This window comes from Macaca fascicularis, chromosome 6 (genome assembly GCF_037993035.2).
Source record: "Macaca fascicularis isolate 582-1 chromosome 6, T2T-MFA8v1.1".
Taxonomy (NCBI): domain Eukaryota; kingdom Metazoa; phylum Chordata; class Mammalia; order Primates; family Cercopithecidae; genus Macaca; species Macaca fascicularis.
Window position 1 is genome coordinate 38,847,576 of NC_088380.1, and position 25,037 is coordinate 38,872,612.

Consider the following 25,037-nt stretch of genomic DNA (forward strand, 5'->3'; position numbering starts at 1 on the left):
ATAACAGCACCTAAAATAACTGGTATTTGGCAAAGCGATTTCAGAAAGGGTCATTCTTGTTAAGAAATAAAATCCTACAGACCAGAGGCCTGTGAGCTTGATAACTGATCCCGGATAAGAAGATCAACAGTATTAAGAAAGGAATCCTAGAAGACCTCAGACCCATGCATGTCAGCCCATCCTTAACCTTGACTTGATACGCTGTTGTATTGGGAAAAGCAAGGATCAGAAACAACAAAATGTATCTCTGTTTGAACAAAATCTTTTCTAATATGTGAAAGATGAGTATTAGCAAGGTAGAGAAATTCAAGCTGTGTAAACAGAGTGAAGAGGCTGCTTTGACCACATGATCAGCCTTACTCGGAGTGCTAATTCATAGGATGATGTCAACCTGAACAAAAGTGATATAGACAGATATCAAAGAGTTCTGCTTCTCTTGGTATTTTCGTTAATGAGTTGGATGAAGATATACGAATCATATCTACCTTATCTGTGGAACAACGTATCTCGTGTTCTCAGAGCGTAATGCATATGCTTACATTACTACATATAATATTATATGGCAATGATTTCTAAAACCATCTTTCTCGTGATACTAGAAACCACCATGGACAATGTGGAGAAATGGGCAAAACAGCAAATATACAGGGTGTAATAGTAGGATTCTAATAAATAAATCCAATAAAATAAATTTAGCATGGACGTCAGGGTCCAAAATGAAATGATAATGTTGATAACAATAACACCTAGAAAATGAACAAATACAGATGGGAGGAGATGTGATTTAGTAGCAACACATGGGAAAACCACAAAAAATGGTTAATAAGCTGGGCCAATATTGTAAGATGGCCATAAAAATACCAAAAAGGACTACCTTTTTGTCTCCTCACTTTATCAGATGCATAATGTTGAAAATCCTGTCCTCCAGTGGCATTAAAATTGGAGGATTCATTTTTGTTTGAAAAATAAGTAGATAATCTAATATCAAATTATTAACATGAAACAAAAATTATGATTGTTGGTTTCATTACTGCCCAAGTCATCATAAATTCTTGCTCAATATAAATCTTACTCTAGGCAATCCCATCTCACCATAAGTGCCAGCTACTACCTATTTCATAGAAGTACCCACATGTGGGTACTTTGAACCATATACATAAAACAAGCAAAATTTTAAAACCCTTGAATTATCTGTCAATATTGCAAAATAGAGTGTTTAAAAAAATCAAAATTAAGAAGCTCTGGAAATACTCATTCCACATCTCACAGTACAACAATCAACTCCAGGTAAGAGCAGTCACTGCTTCCTAAGAACATGTGTTCTAGAGTTTTTCATAGTTCTCACCTTTCCTTATAGGTCCTCAAAACTGAGACAAGTTTCAGTTGCCATTTACCATCTAGATTATCACTGTTGTCTATCTTGCAGTAGTGTTAAAAAGAAAGTGACATATTTCTGATTGTCTCTGTATCAAAAGCATAAAGACAAATGGCAGGTCAGGCCTACTTCTGCCATTTATGTAACGTCCCCTGTCCCTGTAAGCATTTGAGTTTCTGATTCCAGCAATGCAGCTTGCGGAAAGAATTGAGTACAGCACTCACAGCTTTGACTATTTGTGAGTTGAAAAAGTTTCAAAACAGTCATCTGTAATTTTATTGAAGCTGGCCTTCAGGAAAGGATGAGTTGGCTAAGTCCTAAGTCTAGCCAGTGGCCCAATGTCTATATGTCAACACAGTTTGGTTGCTCTCCAGTCACCATTACATACTCAGTGCAGCTCATACAGTGTTTCCTTGTGAAAAGTAAATCCCCGACCCCCCCCCCCCAAAAGAAAGCTAACTGCCAGTTCCAGTGGGGGCAAGGGGAGTAAAGTCCACATGAGGCAATGGTATGGGGTAGAACAATGTGAGATAAATAGAAGTAATACGTATCTATATGTACAACTTGTCACCTGCAAGTCTTGTCACCTTCAGATATATGTTCAACTTGTCACCTGCAAGTCTCATAGGTACCTTAAACTATGTCCAAAAATGATTCTTGATTCATAACTCTCCTAAATTTGTTCTTCCCCTAACCTACACCCTCTCAAAATATGACTAATTTATTCAAGCAAAAAAAGAAGTAAAATGGTGACTTTGCTGTTGGTTACAATCAGTGATGTAACTTATCCTACTATGAATTGTACACAGAAACATGAAAACATGACTCAAGAAATTTTCTTTCTTTTATTTGGCTGTATGAGGAAAATCAAATGCAAGCTCAGTATTTGTCATAAAGGTTCCAAGACATATATTTCATGACTACTGACGGTCTACTTGTTATCAAAATATTTACAACAGTTGCCAACTTAAAAAAATTGTCCCTACATAAAACTAATTACAAACTAATGTAGTTTTACACACTGTCAAATGGAAACATTATTTTTAAATATAGTCATGTGTGCTTAACGACAAGGATGCAGTTTTGAGATTTGTGTTAGGCAATTTTGTTGTTGTGCAAACATCATAGAGTGTACTTACACAAACCTACATGGTATAGTCTACTAGATACCTACGCTATATGGTATAATAGCCTATTGCTCCTAAGGCTATAAATCTGTGCAGCATGTTACTGTACTCAATACTGAAGGCAGCTGTAACAGAACGGAAGTATTTGGGTATCCAAACATAAAAAAGGTACAGTAAAAATACAGTATCATAATCCAATGAGACGACCATCATATATATGGTCTGTTATTGACCTAAACATCATTATATGGTACACGACTGTAAATGCTTTACTGCCACTCTCTCTCAGTAAGATCATGCGCTGGAATTTCTCAAGTGGGATAGCCATAAATTCCATGCATCCTAGATTTTTTAGGAGGAGCTCATTCTCAATAATTTTACAAAAGATAATCTCAAAAAGGCATGAGGTCATACTTAAGATAATGAAAGATTATCCTTCACAGAAGATATACAGTAGCAATTTTAAGCCTATTAACCTAGGATATTCTTACACTTGTATAACATAAGTCATCACTAAATCATTCATGAATGTCAACAAAGTGAAATAACAGTATGTTCCTCATATACAGTAGTTCGTTGAATATGCAGGAGGCAATGTTTGTGTTCAGTAAAATGTAATATCACAACAAAATTCCTTTTAAAATCAGAAGGGAGGAAATGAGGACTACTTGATACTTAACTGTAGTAACCATCTATTTATTGAGTGGGCCTCCTGGCTTTGAACCACACTGGTCACTTCCATATGTCATTCACAGGGCAGAGACATGTCTGTCCAGGACGCCGCTGCAAATCTGATGCCTACCTAGTGCCTGTCAAGGAAAAGGCACTCAACAGTGACTTTAATGACTCACATCCCACTCTAACTCCTCTATAAAAGGAAAGAAAGATCAGACCCTGACCTTCAAAAATGAATACAGGACTATTCAAGACAACAACAGAAGAAGAAAAATGCCTTCAATTCAAAATAAAACGTATTGGCAATGGAAGGCATTTCAGTTTTAAAGCAAATAAAACTCGACAAAATATTTCTCAATGACCAGAAGCAACAAAATAGTTTGTCAGAATGCCCTGAAATGCTTTCCATGACAGTTTGATAAAACTTACATAACACAATTATTCTGCTTGGAAATTCTGTATTATTAAGAATAGAATACTGGCTTTAATCACCATATCAGATCAGTGAGATCAAGGTAACATTTATTAAATATTACATGTGGGCACCATGAGCTGGATATTATTATCCCCATTTGACAGATAAGGAAATACAAAACTTGCCCAAGTTCACATAACCAGTAGTAGTAAATGGGAAACGGGATCTGATCCAAGACTCTCTACCACATGGCATGCTTTATGTGTGGGAAATTCAGGAAAGTAAAAAGAGTAACAGTCAACTGTAATTTCAACACACGAAACACAGTATCACCTAACATTCGGCCTATAGTCTTCCTGGCATTTTCCCACATAATATGTAGAACATTGTACACACACACATATACATGCATGCACACACACACACTCCATAAGCAAAAACAAGGATCAACCTACCCATACTGTTTTACAATCTGCTTTTTCAGTTTACAAATATTGAGTATCTTTCCACATCTATAAATATTCCTCTACATCACTATTAAAGAAAGGGTATTCTATCACATGTATGTACCACAGTTCATTTAATCAGTCCCCCTATTATTGAGCATTTAAGGTGTTTCTAGTTAATAACTATTATAAACAAACTTACAGGCTGGGCACGGTGGCTCACGCCTGTAATCCTAGCACTTTGGGAGGCCGAGGCAGGCGAATCATGAGGTCAGGAGATCGAGACCATAACACAGTGAAACCCCATCTCTACTAAAAATACAAAAAATTAGCCAGGCGTGGTGGCAGGTGCCTGCAGTCCCAGCTACTTGGGAGGCTGAGACAGGAGAATGGCGCGAACCCTGAACCCAGGAGGCGGAGCTTGCAGTGAGCCGAGATGGCACCACTGCACTACTGCCTGTACGACAGAGCGAGACTCCGTCTAAAAAAAAAATTACAAAAATCATTTTTGCAAATTAGAGGAGGGTTTTTTTTTTCATGTATATTTTTGTGGAGGTCACTAGAATCTGGAAGTGAGTTTCTTCCAAACTTCAGAGGACCTCCCTCCAGATTTTGGTACACCCTAGTAAGTAAGCTTCTTAAGAATCACTGCGAGGAGAAAGGTATTGACAGGAGTATAGTGCACACATGCACTATAACCACTCTGTATACATGCTTTATTGTTTCTCCTTCGTTTAGATTCCTAGCAGTGAACATGCCTGACTAAGGGATGGGGCACATTTTTGAGGCTTCTGATGAGTAATACAAAATTGCCCTCCTGTAAAATTATAACAACTGAAACACTCACCAACAGCATTTGAAAGTGACAATTTCCAAAACCCTCCAGTTGACCGGATTTGTTTTTAAACAATCATATCCTCATAGGGCCATAAATTTTTTTTTTTTTTTTTTTTTGAGACAGAGTCTCGCTCTGTCACCCAGGCTGGAGTGCAGTGGCGGGATCTCAGCTCACTGCAAGCTCCGCCTCCCGGGTTGACGCCATTCTCCTGCCTCAGCCTCCCAAGTAGCTGGGACTACAGGCGCCCGCCACCTCGCCCGGTTAGTTTTTTTTTTTTTTTTTTTTAAGTAGAGACGGGGTTTCACCGTGTTAGCCAGGATGGTCTTGATCTCCCGACCTCGTGATCCGCCCGTCTTGGCCTCCCAAAGTGCTGGGATTACAGGCTTGAGCCACCGTGCCCAGCCATAAATTTTTAAAATAGCTGAGCTATTGATAAAGCACATCTGAAAAAAAAAAAAAACAGGGAAAAATTCAAACAATAAATGCTAGATTTTAAAGCATCTGTTTTCAAATACAAAATATAAAACTTAATGATACCAGATACCAGTAGGCTGAACTTAACAGAATGACTTTAGAAAATCCAGTGATAAGAGATTTTGAAAGGTACAAGCTAAGATGTAAAATACCGCACCTTTGTTTGCCTGTCTGGCTTAAGAGTTTGGGTTTTAATAGCAACATGTTCTATTTTTCTAACAAGAAACTCATAAAATGGTATATTCTTTCAGATTGTGTAAGTACTGTCTTATAGCTAACATGGCAATCTGAAGTTCTTAAAATTCCTTTAGATAATCACTTATTCAACAAACATGTGAATGTCTACTATAGACTAGACACTGTTCTAATGCTAGGGACACAGTAGTAAATCTCACAAAAGTTCCTGCCCTTGAGGAGCTGCTGGTTCTAGAGAGGAGTTCAGAACCCTGCAGTTAAGAGTCCAAAAATCATGGTTATACTGCCAATCAGGACTCCTGGATTATTTGGCAAATTATAACAACACCTCTGGGTCTAAGTTTCTTTATCTTAAGAAGCTGACCAGATGGATCTGAAGGGCCTTCCAACTTTCCATCAAGTTATCTACTTCACTTGATTTTTGTTTGAGTGCTTAATTTTCTACTATTCATGAGAGCTTTACATTTTACGCTCTATATAGTTTTTCCACAAAATCAGATTCTCCCAAAAGAACAATTTTACATTTACAGTAAAATTGTGGTGATCCAGGCAACTTCAAGGAATAAGTGTAGGATGAAGTTCCAGTTAGAAGAAAATGTATGCTCCTAACTTTAACTGTTTCTATGGAGATGTTTCTGCAATGGTCTTGCCTCTTTCACCTTTGTACTGCACTATAAACACTAAGGCAAGAAGCATGGCATGACTGTGGGTCTCCAAGCCTGTTGCATGGAAACAGCTGGCATCCTGTCCCCACGCAGCAGGCGCCTTAGTGCTTACCGTGGCACTTGGGTGTCCTCAGGGGCTGCAGCCTAAAGTCCTGCTGGTGATTTGCACCTCTCTCCCACTCACCTTACCTCCAACTCAACAGGTACAACAATTCTGCCTGAAGTCTACATCTCACTGCCCTGTTAGCATTTCTGTCACCTCTTGTTATTTTCCACCAGATGTTCCTGCTACCACAATTCAACAGTCTTCAGATTCAGGGTGTCTTTGGAGAAGCCTACTTTGGGGAGAAGTTAGAAAAGGTATTGCAAGAGGCCTCAGTATTCCAAGGCAGTCTCTGGAAGAGCACCACACGTACACTTTAGGTAGTGATATCACCGCCTTGTGGCCTCTAAGGATATTGCTGCTTAGTAATATAGATACATATTCCCCACTCTAAGCATATACAATGATTCCAATTCTTTCTCTGTATCTTCCTTATAAACCAGAAGAATGATTGGAAGCCAAGATTTTCACCTCTGTGCAAAAGTATAGAAAAAAATACACCTACCAGAAGTTTTTCCTCAACTTCCAACATGAAAGCGTAGAACAGTATCTCCCAAACACAAGCTTTGCTCACCTGAGCAGTAACAGCAGCAACATCCTATAAGAATGCATGTGTTGTCATTTTAGACAACGTAAGACAAATTTGCAATTTCCATTATTTCACAAAAGGAAAGGTAAAGGAATTGGTAAAAACACTTTAACTCAGGCATCTAAGCCTCTAAATTTACCCCAAATGGTAGGTGTTTCTACTCTTTTACTGAAGAACTTTTGCTATATCAGGACAAAAGGACATAGGCCTGTTTACTGAAGAGTAAGGATCTAAAGAACCCTCCTTTACAGATAATTTGCACAGAACTTAAGAGAAACAGTTGGAAATAAAATTGTCATAAGTAGGAACAGCTTATTATGCTAAGGTATTAATCGCTTAAGACAGGAAACAAAAAAGTTGAAAACCATCATTCTGGAATACCACAACACTTCTAATATGGAACAGGAGTCCAAAAGACACAGTCAAGAGAAAGATGTAGATTCTTATTAGACATCTATAACAACTGCTTGGCATAAAACTCATTTCCCAAGTTTTCAATTATTATTTAGAATGACAGATTAGAAGTTGGGAAAAGGAAATGCCACAAATTATTGATATTCCCTATAGGGCAGGCACACATTCCTCCTGTGAGAATAAAAGTACCTACATATATTTTATCTACTCATTAGTCTGTCATCTGGCCCAAAGAATTAAAACATTCAATACACACACACACACACACACACACACACACACGGCATCTTTGAAATCTTACACTTATACAAATGGCTATTACACGGAAATAAAAGATAAAAATACTCATCTTTCTGAAAATCTCTCATAAATCACTATAATTTTACTGAAAAGGGTTTGTTTTTAAGGTTTTACACTTGAATTTCATGGAAGAGCAGTCAAGTGTAATCGACTTAAAGCAATACTCCGACTAAAGTGATAATTTGAAAGAAAAATGGTAACAGTATAACCATTTGCCTGTGTCAAAGGCCAGAGCCAAGCTGGAAAACTGAAAGACTCCCAAATCTAAGTATTTTGACCAAAAGCAGGTAAGATTATTTTGTAAATTCTCTAAGTATTCATTTACTCAATAACTATTCATAGCCCACTATGTGATGAAGGTGGTTCCTGGTGCTGCAAATGCAATCGGTAACAAGCAGATGTGTTGCTAGCCCCCTGGAGCTTCCAGCCTATAGAGGAACTCCACCACTCACATCTTTCCCATTTCTGTAAACATTTCTTGACTTATGCAACACATATAGGCATCAACCCCAGCCCACTCCTCTCCTGCCTGCAGCTCTCTCCTTTCACCAACACCAGCCACAGAGGCGGTCCTCTGTCCCTCAGGTATGCAAGGCTCAGTCCCGCTCCAAGGCCTTTGCACTTGCCCTTCCCTCTGCCTGAGCCACTCTTCTCTCAGATCTCCAAAATCATAGGCTTCTTCCCCTTCATTCAACTCTCAGCTCAGACTCCTCCACCCCAGAGAGGCTTCTCAGGCCACTTGAAGTAAAACAGCAGCCCACATCCTGTCCCATTCTACCATGCAACCCTGCTTTATTTCTTTTGCAGCACTTAGCACTATCTAGTCACTATCACTTATTGCATCTTTGCTTTTTATCCATCTCCTTCACTGAGATTATAGCAGTGTCTGTCTGTCCTGTGCAGTGCCATAATTTAGTCCCTGGAAAGTTGTCTGGAATATTAACAGATGCCCAATAAATACCTATTTAAGAACAAATATACACAAGGTTAGCAGTTTTGTATCACAACAGGTACCAAATAAAAGGCAAGGGAATGCCTTAAATTCTAAGGGGTGTTTGCACCATTTAAACTATATATATATATAGTTTAAATGTTTTAAAAGATTATCATAGCTTACACTAGTCCTAAAAAATAGCCCTCAAAAATAAGCATAATGAAAATACTAAAGTTCAACATTGGCTAATGTTCAAGCTTTATAATGTATCAGGCTCAATTCCTAGTATTAGCATTACTTTTATAATTTATTCTTTTTCAAAAGCATGCTGACAAGAGACCCCAATTTTTTCATTTTAAAGAAAAGCAAGAGCTAAATATTTTTTAAAAGCATCCATCCCCTTAAAAGTTGTTATTAATCTTATCATAAACTATAAAATTTGTAACCATATTATACTAACATTAAAATATAAGATACTGGTGATAATCTACAGAAGGCAGTGATTTGAGTGCCTAATGCCAACCAAATTTTATGAAACATAAACTACCCTCATCTTCAATTTAATCAAAGGTACAAGCTGCCTATGTTCAAAAACATTTAAACACTTAAGAATTTTTCCTACAGATTATTCTTTAAAATGTGTATCTGTTCCTTCTTTTCTTTTGTTGAAACAAAGAGCCAAGTTGTTACCCAAGGAATAATGACTTTAGTTACTAACCATCATGGCTCCCACTTCATAGCAAAGATGCCAAAGGCTCTTATGGATTACTGTGAAGTTATATAGAAGCAAACAATGCACACTGGGGAGAAGGCACATTTATTTCCTGAAAGGTGATATAAAGAAACAAATGACTACTCCCTTTAGGCCTTTGGGAATAACCAAATCCACTTAAAAACCTCAAAAACTAATGCTTTACAATTTCATAGCAAATTATTAGAAACAACCTACGTATATCACAATAAAGAGGCTAAATAAATTATGGTCCATCCCTAATGGAGTACTCAGCAGCTGTTAGAGAATGAGGCAGGCTCTCTCAGATATCAATGGAGATTGCCATGATTTAGTACTCTGGGGAGGGAAGAGGGACAGGGGGAGCTGGTGCAGAGTATACAATGGGTCCTCATCTTTGGGAATACAAACAAAAAGAACACTTACAAAATGTTTACACATACGAAATGAGCATAGGCTATCTCTGGAAAGACATACACAAGGAGCCAGTAGCTGTGGAACATGATGAGAGAGAGGTATACTTTCTACTCTGTATCCTTTATATCTATTGAATCTTCTCCATTGTGAATAGATTACCTGCTGCACAATTAACATAAGAATAATGCATACTATTACCAACATATTTGTCAAAGATGACCATTCAGAAGCAAATTTTTCAAAAATCACAAAAGTTTTGCTCCTTCAACAGCAGAGTCCCTGATTCTCATTCCCCAGAAGAGAATTCAAGTCTCCAATAATCAGAGGCTTGCTAGTGATCTCACCTATTACAAAGCAAAGAAGTCTCAATTCAATTCTTGGAGAGGAAATAGCTGCTCAGACCAACTTGAGAACACATCATATATTTAAATTGAGCTTGCAACTGACTCCCTAATGAAGTTTCCAAATGAACAGTTGCACCCGACTATAAGGCAGAAAGTCAACATAAAAGACAAGTAAAAGAACGGTCTCATGTTTTTAAAAACACATTATACTTAGGCTTCCTTTTCTCTGCCAGGCTTAGACAAGAAACCCTCTGGTAATAGTGAAATGTAATTTCAGATCTGTGGCAAAATAATCATGTAAGGGGAAGGGCAAGTAGCATTTGCGCTGAAAAAACTCCTTGGTTTATTCACCTGTGAAAAGGAAAGGTTTGCTTTAAATTTAATTTCTATACCATTTCTGGACCCCTGCCTAAACGATACTATATCACATTAATCTTACTTCAAGCAAATAACTTTTTAAAATTAAAAACTAATCTGAAACTGAACACGAATTGGAAGGCAAACTTCAAACTGAAACTTTTCTGTTGAAAGAATGTATCTTTTAAAGACACATAAAAAGAAATGCAAAGAACCGATTTCCATATAAATGCTATTCAATAACAGTGCAGGTTTTAACAATATTTAACTGCACTAAACACATTCAAAAAGGAACACAAAGATACCCAACTGCAAATAAAAGACCTCATATATTTTTGGTGGCGGAATGGGGGGGGGGGCAAAATCACATTAATTCAGATTAATCATGTAAATTCAGAACACGTGATGTGCAGTTTTGCGTTGCTCAGAACTCCTGAATCCAGCTTTGTGCTTTTACACAACATAACAGAAATGGCATCTTTCACAAAGCCTAACTTTGACCTCCAACACTTTAACTTTGGGTTTAACCAGTATACCATCTTCGGAAGTAAGCACATAAAAATACAGGTAAGTCAAATGCACCACGGATACAGAAAGGACGGGGAACAGGTTTAAAGTGGAGTTGAAGCACAGGGATACGAAATCACCTGGCAGGTCAGCTCTCCAAAAGAAAAACATTTCAAGCTCCCTCCCATCCCCCAGGTAACCTCTGGCCTCACAACTCACTGCCGCGCGTGGGGCAGAAGTTCTGGGTGCTAGAGTCCGCGCCCCCCGGGACACGAGGGTGACCCAAGGGCGCGCGGAGAGCGGCGGGACCTGGAGCGGCGCTCTCCGGGGTCACTCCCCTAGGACGCTCCGCAGAGCCCGGAGCGCTGCCCCACCCCGCCCGGGCCGCCCCTGGGGACCCCGCTCGGGGCTCAGCGGCTCTCCTGCCCAGCGCCGCGCCCACCCACCCCCGGCACTCACGGTACGCTCCCGCGCCGCTATCTTGCCATCCCCGGCCGCCGGCTCTGTCGCCTCGGCCGCCGCCCTGGGGCTGCCCAGAGCCCACAGCCGCCCGGGGGCAGGAGCCGCCAAGGAGGGGGCCGGGCACAACCCGCCGCCGCCGTCTCGCTTCCCCAGTGCCGGCGAGAGGCTGCTCTAGGCGGCCACGGGCGAAGGGCGGCCCGCTGCGCTCTGCGAACCCCGCGGGCCGCCGCCGCCGCCGCCTCCAGAGCCGCCCAGAGGCAACACTAACGGCCACCGCCACGGCCGAGTCGCTCCAGCCGGGACTGCGGCGCGCGGGGGCGGCGCCTGCACGCCGCTCGGCTGGGGGCGCAGCGGGCCCGGCCCCGCCCCTGACCCGCCCCTGCCCCCGGCCCCGGCCCCGCCCTAACCCGCGCGCCCCCGCCGATCCCCGACCGCGCGCCCGCGCGCCCGCGGGGCTGCTCCAGGCACTCGGAGGAACGCGACCGCGCGACGGGCCCCGGACGCCGAGGGTGGTGCTTCCTCCTAGCCTCCGGTGGTGAGGCTGCTCACAGAAGGTCATGGAAGCGCAGGGGAGAGCGAGGCGGCTGAGCCCAGGCAAATCCTCGCGAAAGGCCCAGTGCGTGACGGCCCTGCGGGGAGGACCGCGGCTCCCCGAATGCTGCCGCTGCAAACAGTGCCTTGAGGAGAGGAAAGCGCGGGACGGTGTTTTCGCCGCCTCTGTTACCACTGCACACACGAAAACCAGCTTCTGGGAGAGGGGGATGATTGTTGAGACTTTGCGAATTACCTAAACAGCCCACGGCCGAGGCGCCGCCGCTCGCGTTACCGCCCTCCTGCTGGGTGCGGGACTCCCCTGCCCGAGAGGGCCCGCTGGCGCGCCGAGAATATCCTGGAGCCATCTAGTCCTGCCTCGGAGGTGGGGTGGGCTTATTTGTGCGGAGCAGAAACGGATCCCTTAATGGGGTGAGATTTTTCCTCCGTACATTGTTCCCATTTCCGCAGTTTCACTTGGCCTCGGTTTTCTTCCAGAGTAATGACCAAATGAAATTAGCTGGAGAGCGTTTGATGGCGCAGGATCACGGTCTGAAGATGTTTACGCTGTATGCCGGACGCGTTTGATGGTGTTCTCTTCGGCACAATTAATTTTGCAAAGTTAAGAAATGTGCCAGATAGAGCCCCTGGCACGCAGTCAGGACTACAGACACACCTTGAGTAGGAAACTGGCTTGTTTGTTTCATCTGTGATTTATGTGATGCACCAGCACCAAGGCCAACGTGCTTTTTAAAGACCTTTGGATGAAATTCCAAAGCAATTTACAAATTGGCAAAATGAAGCTTGTTTTGTAAAATAACTCTTCCCTGTTGATCATGTAATTAAGTGGGCAACAAAACACCTGAAAGTACATTTATTGAAAAGTAGACTCCCAAAACAAAAATATGTATTTCACAGCTAGATACGGTCGCTATTAGTGTCCTAATCGCCAACTCCATCCATGTGTGTATTTTGAACACTGAAAACGCCTCCTGTTACCCCTAAGACCTTGTTTGGATAACATTTTTCTATTATAGGTGCTTGAAACTAACCCGATTTAAGATGTTTACCCTTTTTCTTGAGTCCTTGATGGTTTGGGAAATTTATCCTTATTCATATTGCACAATCCTGTCACTGTCTTTTCCATCAGGCACAGTGCCTAAGGTCCACAATATTTTTAGAGGCCCACAAAAAAAAAAAAAAATTTCAAATCAGAAGGAAAAATATTTAGGTTTAAGAAAGTATTTTAATATAAATTAATATATTTGTTTTTGTACTAATACAATCTTAAATCTTATGCAATTTGGGTGGTCCTCTTAAAAGCAAATACTGTGTATTAGTCCGTTCTCACACTGCTATAAAGAACTGCCCGAGACTGGATAATTTATAAAGGAAAGAAGCTTAATTGACTCACAGTTCCACATGGCTAGGGAGACCTCAGGAAACTTAACAATCATGGTGGAAGGAGAAGCAAGTACCTTTTTCACAAGGAAGCAGGAAAGAATTGTGAGCGGAGGTACTTGCCAAACACAAAACCATCAGATCTCGTGAGAATTCACTTACTATCATGAGAACAACATAGGAAAACTGTCCCCATAATCCAATCACTTCTCTCCCCAACACGTGGGGATTACAATTCAAGATGAGGTTTGGGTAGGAACACAAAACCTGACTGTATCACACAGCATGTCCAGGTTGCCCCAGCACCACCCAGGAGAAGGGAAAATGACAGCGGGAAAGTCCAAGCGGAAAGAAACCTCAATTTCAGCTAATTGTGGTGACAAGATATTGCTTTTGCAAATTGTACATAAACACATGACCAGGTGAATGTATCGCCAAGGCTCCTGCCAAGGCCTGGGATGGAGGCCTAGAGAAGACGCCCGAAAGTTTATGCTGTGTGAGCTTCACAGAAGACCTGCCTTCCATGTATACCCATTTTACAGGTAAGAAATTTAGGAATTTGCCGCAGCTTCGAAGGAACACCACATTCCTTACACCACGCTGAGGTATAATTTAAAGAGTTGCAGTATACGCACTGTTTCACGAGAAAAAACAGAGTTTATATTTCTGTAACAAAGCAAGAGCTTTAAACATATGTTAGCAATATTTGACCAGGCCATAACCCAGCTTGGGGCACCTGACTGCTGTCTGTGCTGTCAAGAATAAATTTTTCTTATCTGTTGTATAAATATCTGAATTAATCTATATGGACTCCTGAAGGAATTTCATCTCAATTTGAAGTCTCATGGATTGACACTATTTTTACTTACTTTGTCATAGACCAGTCTATGTTGTAAATTCTAATTTATGTAATGTTTACTTTTTGCAGTTTCATGAAGTGTTGCAAAATAAGTATCAGAACAAGAACGTATTTTGTTTGATGCTTATATTGCATAATACAACGAGCCTTATCTCCATAAGTGTTTGTTGAATAAATAAAACAATGAAATAGAGTAAGTCACAAAACTAGAAGTAAAAGTGTAAGTTTTGTCACAAGTTGAAATTGAATGGGACTGAAGTAGCAAAATGTTGAGCTGTAAGTACTTGCTGGATAAGCAGAACTGACTTCTTAATTAATTATTTTGGGCTAAACGTTTGTGACCTTCTTCCCAGCTACTGGCTCTTCTTTCTGTTTTTGTTTTGATAATTTATTTTCTTTTTTGCAAATGCTATTGCATTTGAAATGCATCATTATATAGTCATGTTCAAATGAAACAAAAATCATAGTCACACCTGTAATGAAAGTTCTGGAAATGAAACGCGTTGTGTTTTGAACGGATCAATTACTCACAGAAACAGCAACCTTGAGTTGATGGGAGTTTTTTCATTAAATTACCTACATCTTGACCCTTAAACAGGCTTCTCTTTATGCGTGATCTAATATATATAGTGTTTATCAGTCAGCAGGAGAAGATATGGCTATGTTCCTGGAATAAATTTTGGAAGCAAAAAAAAAAAAAAAATCTACAAATTAAGCATAGTTTATTAACCTGTGAATAATGAGTGAAACTGTTTTTCATTTTAAGGCTGACTGATAAATGTAGATTTAAATTGGTTTATTTTGGAGCACAGTGTTGGACAAGATTTCAAAACTTTAATTATATCCCTGTAACATAAAGACATTTGAGAGTAATCAGTTATTTTTCTCTAGATTTTATGTTCTTTACCCAAAGTGGTTTGGAATGCTATTTGAGAGACATGAAAAATATGACAAAGACCATAAAAAATAGTATCTGCTCAAAATTCTGTTTAGAATATTCTCTTTTAGATGCAATGATTTCAGGGTGCTATGTCCAGTAATTTGATAAATTATGTCTCTAGCTTGGCCCCAACAGGATTGCATTTTGTCTTTTTTTTTTTTCTAGACTGAGTCTTGCCCTGTCACCCAGGCTGGGGTGCAGTGATGCAATCTTGGTTCACTGCAACCTCCGCCTCCCAGGTTCAAGCAATTATCTGCCTCAGCCTTCCGAGTTGCTGGGATTACAGGTGTCCGCCACCATGCCTGGCTAATTTTTTTTGTAATTTTAGTAGAGATGGGGTTTCACCATCTTGGCCAGGCTGGTCTTGAACTCCTGACCTGTAATCCACCCACCTTGGCCTCCCAAAGTGTTGGGATTACATGCAGGAGCCACCACACCCGGCCTGTCTTTTGTTTTATTTATACCATGCCTTCTTCCAAAAGGGACTTAAGGTGCTTTATTTACAATGAAAGACAAATATTTTTTTAAAAAGACAAGTTGAAATTCTGGCTGAGACAAACAATAGTATTTGAGCATAAAACTGAGCCCAAGCTTCCTCATAGCAGTGAAATAGGGGAAATGAAGGTTTGCATAGCTCTCATTGTCAAGTGGAAGGAGTCCTACAGTTTCATCAGGAGAAAGCCTTTCCTGACCTAGTCTCTGGGAAGAATTTGTCTTAAGGGTACTTATCTGAGCGATACTCACATATCTAAGTTAAGGGGGACACTACACAACAACAATTTTGGTTATCTTTTGGTGGCATACAGAGCTAATTTTTTTTTTTCTGGTGATTAACTTCAAAATTGCTATTGTTGAAAGTAAGTAGTGAGACTCTTACCGCAGTTGTTTTGTTTTGGTTTTTGTTTTCCCTAGCCTTTGAAGTCAAGCCAATGATGTAATATCAAATCTTGGTTTTCCCAGTTCCCTTCTCTATAAAAAGGGGTTATTAAAAGTACCTACCTCATAGGGATGTAGAGATGACAAAATGAGTTAATTCCTATCAAACCACTTACTGCTGTATGAAATTTACTGTAGCCTTCCTCAGCCAAGGTATATATATCTATTTTTTCCTCCCCTCTTAGAAGTTGTCTTATTGTAGACCATCTGAAATCCCTTTTGGAAGGATGCATGCATATGTGCCTGACACAAAGTAAGCAATAAATATTTGCTGTGAATGTTACCATTATTATGATTTCTACTACCACTCCTAAATCTATCAAAGCAAATACAGGAGCCTACTTTGGGAGTGGGGTGATGGTTAGGCAGTTCTAGCCCCCAATTGTCCTTACAGAGTAAAGCTTAGAGAATTATGAGGAGTAAATTGGTATCACTGAGATACCCATAAAGCAGTCATTTTCTCTTTGGTTCCATTGTATTGTTTACCATCACCTCGTGTCCTCTATGACTTCGCTTCACTGTTTAATTTGAAGAACATGAAGTAAGAACACTCTCCCCTGATAACCCCCTAACATTTGCTTAACCTCCTGGGTCTTGGAGACCTCTTATACTCTTGGGAGACTAAATGGCACAGCTGTTAAAGCCAACTCTCTGAGCCAAAAGCCCAGTGTTGGGGATCCTGGGGGCACCGCAAATGTGAAGAGAGCCAGTGACAGGAGGGAGGGAGACAGCCCTAGCAAACCCTCTCTTTCCAGAGTGAACCCTGCCCGTCCACTCTTCTCTGCCCCCTCTCTATGTGGTTGTCCCAATGAACTTCTATCTGATTGGAATCTTCGTTTCACATTCTTGCTCTTCCTATCCCTAAGGAATCTTCTTGTTTCCCTTCTTGCCTTTCCCATCTTCTCTTTAGCCTCCGTCTTCACCTGTACCTCACTTCTTAGCCCTTGAGCCTCCATCCCTTTACCTCTTCCTTTTGACTTCTTGAGCACTCTCCTCTGTCCCTGCTTTTCTTTCTTTCCCCTTATTCTTTATGTGTTGTCCAGAGTCATTTAGGGAGGCAAAGCAAAACATTTAAATTGATGCTACCTTCTTTCTTATAGCCCACCATACATCCAGAATACTGGGCTAATATTCTCAGTTAAGCTAATGGATCCCACAAAAAAGCAATTGACTCCCTTGTGAGTGGTGATATGAAGCCCATTATTGAATGTATTCCTATGCTACTGCACTCAGTGCGTTGCCAGAGGCGTCTTGTGCAGATGGAGAAAGAAGCCAAAAGATTAAAGGATTGAGCTGAGGTCCAGCCAGGGGTGGTGGAGTGGTTCAAAATTGAACCCAAACTCCTTAAATCCTGAATATATTATTCTAAATAATGCACTTAATCCACAGCCTTCAATATTATGTACAAAACCAAAAGTCTAAAACTACAGGGGTGAATTTTTCTTTCCAGTTTCTGACTGCGAAGAATTTTCCGTGGTTACACATTTGCCAATAGGCATAATTCAAGGTCTCTGAAACACTGGGTAGGTGAAAAATAACTAGTCAGTTAAATAATTAATTTAAATAACAGTGATGTCCCCATGGTTTTCTTCGGGTACCTAATCTAGAACACTGCCTGGGTCTCATATCGGGAAAACAAAAGTAGCCATCACTATGGCAGCCCTGGTAAACATGGACATTTCTGTGGATGGTATTTCTACTGGAATTTAAGGTAACTGAGGATGCCACTCTCAAAGGGAAAGTCTGCAGCTTGGAATTTTTTTCTGTGACACACCCAAGAAATCTTGTGTTTCTGGCTATTTTGTTCCCAGGGTCTTAGACTTATTAAAGGGCTGACAGAAACCTTGCTACTACCCTAATCAATGTGGTATCCCACTCCAACGTGAGTTCACATAGAATTCCATTCTACCCACCCAAGTGGTCTTGACCTGGACTATTCCAATGAGTCTAACCTGACTGGGTTTTCTCTTAACTCTAGAAAAGAGAAACATAGCTGTGCAGGTGACTCTCAGGTTGGGAGATTAATATTAATTGGTTATTAACATAAAGAGTCCCCATGCTAGGCACTTTCTCTGTGTTTTTTATATGTAGGTATTAGTCTTACTTTACAGGTGAAGAGACCAAAGCTCAAAGGAGTAAAATAACAAAGATATGAACGCACCAGTCTGTTTAATTCCAAAGTCATCACAATTTATAATGATTTAGAAGATATTGACTAAAAGTGGGGCTCAGAATTCATAATCACTAGAAAACATTGAACATTTATTAAGCACTTATGGCATGCCAGGTACTGTCTACCAACTCAGCCCATCCTCCCTACAACCCTGCAAGTTACAGGGAGGGTTCTCATCTCCATTTACAAGTCAGGCAAAGAGGTTCACTAACTTGCCAGAGGCCACACAGTTATTGACAACAGTGTGATTCAAACCATGGCAGTCTGGCTCCAAAGCCCACACTCCTCACTCCTGGACGCTATGTTCCATTTCAGTGCTGGCCACTGAATCTTCTCCTACCGCTTCTAGTTTCAGGAGCTTCACTGGGATCTCACCTACCCCACAGTGCCTTTGTGAGTGAGGCTTTGACAAAGTTGGGTTTTGACTGAGTGCTGTCAAAGGCTCTTCTCAACCCAAAGGACATGCTCTGATTTCTGTCTTTCTTTAGTCCAAATGGTTCCTGTCCTTTGTCTCTGTTGGGTTGAATCTAATTCTTTCTCTCCTACATTCCTGTTTCAGGTTGTATTGCTCGTTGAGATAGAGACTGGCTGTTTCCTGTGGGTGTTGTTTGAGTGCAGAATTGTGTCTCTGTAGGACCAGCCCATCCCCCTTGCCCATACTACTCTCTTCTGCTTTGAGACCCCATGATTGGATTTTTTTTTTTTTTTGAGACTACTGCCCAGGCTGATCCTCCCACCTCAGCCTCCCAAGTAGCTGGGACTACAGACACACCACCATGCCCGGCTAATTTTATTTTTTGTAGAGACAGGGTCTCATTATGTTGCCCAGGCTTGTCTCAAACTCCTGGGCTCAAAGGATCCTCCCATCTCAGCCTGCCAAAATGTTGGGATTACAGGTGTGAGCCACCACACCCAGTTCCCCATGACTGGATTCTCATTCTGCCACTCACCTCTCGTGGGTTACTCCTTTCTTCAACCTTAAAGTAATATTATATTCAAAACCACCAACAGCCGGGAGCATCCCTAGACACTCAATGATTTAGAGTGTTATTTTTGTCTATGCCATATATATCTGTATGTATATACTCTCTCTCTCTCTCTCTCTCTATATATATATATATATATATATTTTTTTTTTTTTTTTTTTTTTGAGGCAGAGTCTCACTCTGTCACCCAGGCTGGAGTGCAGTGGTGCGATCTTGGCTCACTGCAACCTCCACCTCCTAGGTTCCAGTGATTCTCCTGCCTCAGTCTGCTGAGTAGCTGGGATTACAGGCTCCTGCCACCACGCCTGGCTAATTTTTTGCATTTTTAGTAGAGACAGGGTTTCGTCACGTTGGCCAGCTGCTCTCGAACTCCTGGCCTCAAGCAATCCATCCACCTTGGCCTCCCAAAGTGCTGGGATTATAGGTGTGAGCTTTCAGCTATATTTTGCACAGCAGTTTAGTAAGGAATTTGTTGAAATTGTACTAGACTTATATTCAGTATTGAGCCCTGGATGTTCAATACTTTGTTTATCTTTAGAAAATAAAAATTTTCAGTTGAAGAACGCAGCATATCAGTATTCCATTAATATAGTTTTCAGTGTAACAGATATAACAATGAAAATTGTTCAATGAAGATTCCTTTCCTGCAAGTGGTAGAAATATAGCCCTCACTAATTTAGGCAAAAAAGGAAGGGGGAAAGATCATGAAAAAGAATATTAAGTCCCAAATGGCAGCATAGCTATTGTCTAACTAATTTAGGCCAAAAGGGAAGGGAAAAAGGTCACGTAAAAGAATATAAAGTCCCAGATGGTGACATAGCTATTGGGGAAGGTAAATTCCTACATGAAGGAAGGTGGGAAGGGCAGACAGTGCCTTCGTATATCCACAAAACATATGAAATGAGATGATGTATATGAGAAAGCATCAAGTGGAATTAAAGTATACCTCTGTCATCATTGTTGATTTTTTTTTCTTTTTTGAGATGGAGCTTAGCTCTTGTTGCCCAGGCTGGAGTGCAATGTTGCAATCTTGGCTCACTGCAAACTCCACCTCCTGGGTTCAAGTGATTCTCCTGCCTCAGCCTCCCAAGTAACTGGGAATACAGGCATGCTCCGCCATGCGTGGCTAATTTTGTACTTTTAGTAGAGAAAGGGTTTCTCCATGTTAGGCTGGTCTCGAACTCCCAACCTCAGGTGATCCCCCGGCCTCGGCCTCCCAAAGTACTGAGATTACAGGTGTGAGCCACTGCGCCCAGCGCCATTGTTGATTTTTAAAATTCAGTATTCAACAAATATTTATTGAGTACTTAATACATATGCATGCTAAGGAAACAACAGTAAGTGACACAAAGCCCTTTGTCTTATGAAGACTCTTATGAAGTTTACATAGTAAGACTCAAAACATGGTCAGAATGTCCTTGATTAGCCTGAGTTGCCAAAAAAGAAACTGTTTTAAAATTAATTTTTCATTGCTTTCTGTCTTTCATTTTTGATTCCTATCATAGCACTAGATAAAGTTTTAGATATACATGCTTAAAGCTGAGTATTTGATTTCTGAATGATTGAAGGTTAATTACAGCTCATAAAAATATTAGAATTAACATAATATTCAGCCTAAAAGATATAGGAAATATATTGTTCCTTTGATTTTTAAATCCCTTTTAGTCGCTTAAAGTTAAGATAAAGTTTGCAGTCGTATCAGTTGGTTTAAAATCAATATTTTCTTCATTTTAAGCATTTTCTATTTGCTATTCAAGGGAGAGAAAACCATAAAGGATCTTTTCTCCCCCAGCCACTAACACAGCAATAGATCTGCATAAAAATTGTTAGTTCCCTTCTTTTGTATTAATATCTCTATTCTCTTGTTCACTATTTTGTAAAGGCATTGAGAAGTTAATCAGAAGTTTATGAAAAAAAGACTTTCTAATCAGAGAAGGTTGGGTAACACTGACTTAAACAGCTTTATAAGTCACAGGCCTTTTTAGAACCCTTAGTTCATTGTGGATCCTCAATTATAACGTAATGTAATGTAATAGTATAATATATGGGAGGACACTTCCCAACATTCATTCTCCCTTTTCCTAGTAACAGTGTCTAGATTGCCCTTTGGGAAACCACCCATCCCTCATGCTTAGTCCCTGAGTTCTGATGAGTCTGTCCCCCATTCCTGGCCTTAGAAATGTTCATATGACAGGTGATTCATTGATAAGTGTTAACAACCAATTCTTCAAAAAAAAGAAGAAAATCCTTGATTTGTAGCATTTGCCATTTTCCGTGGTTCCAGCATTTGCCACTCTTACCATGGCCAACTTCAAGCTATCAAGGTGAATCACGGAGTTGGGAAGAGAGGCACATCATCAACTCCTGGGAACCTGCAGTGCATGGTGTCAGAGATGACCCAGTCTAAGTGAATCAGACCATTTATCCCTCTGGGCCCAGGACTCAAGCCAGACCAGCTCCTTAGGTCCAATTCCTTCGATGTTTTTAAGAACTATTGTGAAAGAGGCACCATCTTTCACTGCGTTCGTTGAAAGGAAGGAATTGGAACCAGTTCTGGTGATCTACTTTCCATGTGGTCTGTTTGGAAAGAGCCTGGCTGAGAATGCAGACCCTCAGAGAAGTGACTAGCAGAGCTGAGAGATGGAGAGAGACCAAATTCTGGGATCACTGTTTGAGTCCTTGGATCTTGTCCAGCCTGAACCTCTGGACATTGCTGTTCCATGAGCCAATAAATCCCCTTCTTTCTCTGTCTCTCATTCTCTTTCTCTTCGTCTCCCTCTCTTATCCATTATTTATTAATTTTTCTTTTATTAAACCTGTTTGGTTTTTATTTCATTGAAAGAATATGACTATTCTGTATTTCTCTTTTTTTTTTTTTTTCTTAAGACAAGAGTCTCATTCTGTTGCCCAGGCTGGAGTGCAGTGGCATGATCTTGGCTCACTGGAATCTCCGCCTGTTGGGTTCAAGCAATTCTCCTACTTCAGCCTCCCGAGTAGCTGGGACTACAGGTGCACACCACCATGCCCAGCTAAGTTTTGTATTTTTAGTAGAGCCGAGGTTTTGCCATTTTGGCCAAGCTGGTCTCGAACTCCTGACCTCAGGTGGTCTGCCCACCTCAACCTCGCAAAGTGCTGGGATTACAGGTGTGAGCCACTGCCTGGCCCAACCATTCTGTATTTCAAAGAGCCTGCCATGAGCCTAATATTCCCCCAGACCAACTTGGAAACTGCTATTCTAGCTCATTCTCTCCCTATGCCTCACAGAGACTGGGTACTGTGAGTAACTGTCTTCTAAACATCTGATCTGACTGCTTTGTTGTAAAGGCTGTTCAGATTCAACCTATTCAAAATCGAACTCATATTTTCTTCTGAAAACATACTTCTCCTATGACTCTCATTTTCATTAACTCATGTACAAATTATGTGCCTGAACAGGGATATAACAGTGAAGACGATAAAGTTCTTGCCCTCATGGAGCCCTCATTCTAGAGAGAGAAAGAGACCATACATAAACACGTAGGTAAATAATGTGCCAATGGCAACTTGAAATAAGTGCTTTGGAAAAAAAATTACGTGGGTTTAAAGGGATAGAGAATGACAGCGGTTTCTACGGTAAATGGAGTAGTTGGAGGAGGCCTTCTTGAGAAGGAATTTTTGCGCAGAGAGGGCTAAATGAAATGAGACAAGGGCCTATGAGAGTTTCTGGGGGACCAACAGGCACATGGTTAGCATGTTCCAGAACTTCAAGGAGGTCAGTGTGGCTGGAGTCCAGAAGCACGGGGAGGTTGGAGAGGTATCTGGGAGGTCAATTAGGTGGGATGTTGTAGGCAGGATAAAGGACTCCTGAATTTCTTCTGCACATGATGACAAGATTTGGAGCATGAATCCCTCTGCCCCATGTGTGAGGAGTAGATTATAGGGGTCAAGAAGAGACACCACATTGAGGGGCTGAGTATAGTTAGTCAAGGGAGTGACCATGCTGGCTAAGACCACCCTCCTAGCTATGCTGGTTGGGCATGATCTTTGACTTTTTCTTCTCCTTCATTTGCTACATTCGTGCATACATGCCCAACTGGGGGTTTTGTTTTTATAATGCACTTTACAGCCATCAGAAGCAGGTTGAGTGTCCCAGGATGCAAACTCTAGGACAGAGATTAGTGTGGAGGAGGTTTATTGGGAGTTTTCTTGAGACAGAAGCTTGTCAAAGAGAAGGAAAGAAAGCACAACTGGGCAGAGAAAGAAGTTCAACTGCAATGTGGTGAGTTCTGAGGCTGAGATGGCCCTTCAGAGCTGTCCTAAGCTGTGGTGAGAGTTAGGGGCCTTTACACCCGCAGTGATGATCAGTCATTGATGCCACCATCCCAGGAAGAGGTCATGACCTTGGCCAAAGGCCCTCTTTTGGCAACATTCCCAGTGACTTGGATAATCTGATCATTATTACTGAAGGGGAGGTCTGGACACCATATTGCAACATCCTGGTACCACATCACCCATTTTTACACTTGTCACTGAAACTGCCTTGATTTAATTCCTCATTCTTCCTGCTTAGATTATAGCCCACCATTCTATCTCGAGTTATACTCCAAAGTAAAAGTCAAGTTAGTCCTTATTGCCTTCACAATGACATTTAGACTCAGCACAGCATTGAGACTCTTCAAGAGCCAGATGTCATCCCCTACTGCAGGGGTCACCAGCCTGTGGCCTGTTAGGACCCAGGCTGCTCAGCAGGAGGTGACAAGCAGGTAAGTAAGCATTACCACCTGAGCTCCACCTCCTGTCAGATCAGCAGCAGCATTAGATTATCATAGGAGTGTGAACCCTATTATGAACTGCACATGGGAGGGATCTAGGTTGCATACTCCTTATGAGAATCTAATGCCTGATGATGTGATCTGAGGTGGAACTGTTTCATCCTGAAACCATCACCCCCACAACCCCAGTCCATGGAGACATTTTCTCCCATGGAAACTGGTCCCTGGTGCCAGAAAGGTTGGGAACCACTGCCCTACTGCGTGTCTTGCAATCTGGGCAGACAAGCCTAATTGGCACACCCTAAAATCGCACTGTTGCTTGAACCTGAAATGTTGCTTTTCCACTCTATTAAAATTCTATTCTTCAAGGCTAGATCAAATTCTACCTCCTCTTTCCCAAGAATCTTTATTTTAATATTCATTTCATTCTGCCTAGAGTGTGTTGCTTATTTGTTAGCTGGGTAAGTGCAGTAATGAGGACCCCATCATTTTATTCCCCCTCAGTTCCTTACAGCATTTAACATGGTGGACTCCCGATCAATGTCAGTTGACTTAGTCTGTTTCAGCCTTCGTCAATGACTAGATGATATCCTGAGTGGCAGTATAGCAGAAGGGTTACCAGCAGAGATTCTGGACCCATACTATCTTGATTCCCTACCATTTAATAGGTCCATAACACTTAGATAATTAAGCATGCTATACCTCAACTTACCCATCTGTAAAATGAAGATAATAATACCACCCAGTTCTTAGGGCGGTGGTTAGGATTAAATCTAGGTAGAGCATTTAGAACAGTGGCTGCTATTTAATAAGTACATGTAAGTGTTGGCTTATAAAGGTACCTAAAGATTATTTGGGGACCTGCCCAAGTCATCAGTTCCCAAGGTGGCCAATGTTCATCAAGACTGTCCCAGAAGAGAGTGCGGTTCTTGCTGAGATTCTGTGAAGAGGCCTTCATACAGTTCTTCTGTAGAAAAATATAATAGAGTTCTTGTTTTCCTCTTATGAGCATACCTTTAATGAGTGAGGATTTTCTTACAAAACATTTTGGCATTCTGTGCTTTCCTGAGGCTCTTTTGGTCTGGACTTAGAC

The 25,037-nt window shown here is 41.1% G+C and overlaps 1 protein-coding gene across 4 annotated transcripts in view; it reads right to left on the bottom strand.

The window, feature by feature from the left end:
- Window positions 1-12,274, bottom strand: part of LIFR (LIF receptor subunit alpha) — a 74,953-nt gene extending 62,679 nt beyond the window's left edge. For 3 of the 4 annotated variants that reach the window (XM_045393648.3, XM_005556763.5, XM_005556761.5), the window contains exon 1: window positions 11,365-11,671. The gene's annotated coding sequence lies outside the window, so the exon portion shown is untranslated. Of the gene's footprint in view, window positions 1-11,364; window positions 11,672-12,154 lie in introns of those variants that run through there. The other variant, XM_045393645.3, reaches the window with a different exon arrangement.
- Window positions 12,275-25,037: the final 12,763 nt, after the last annotated feature.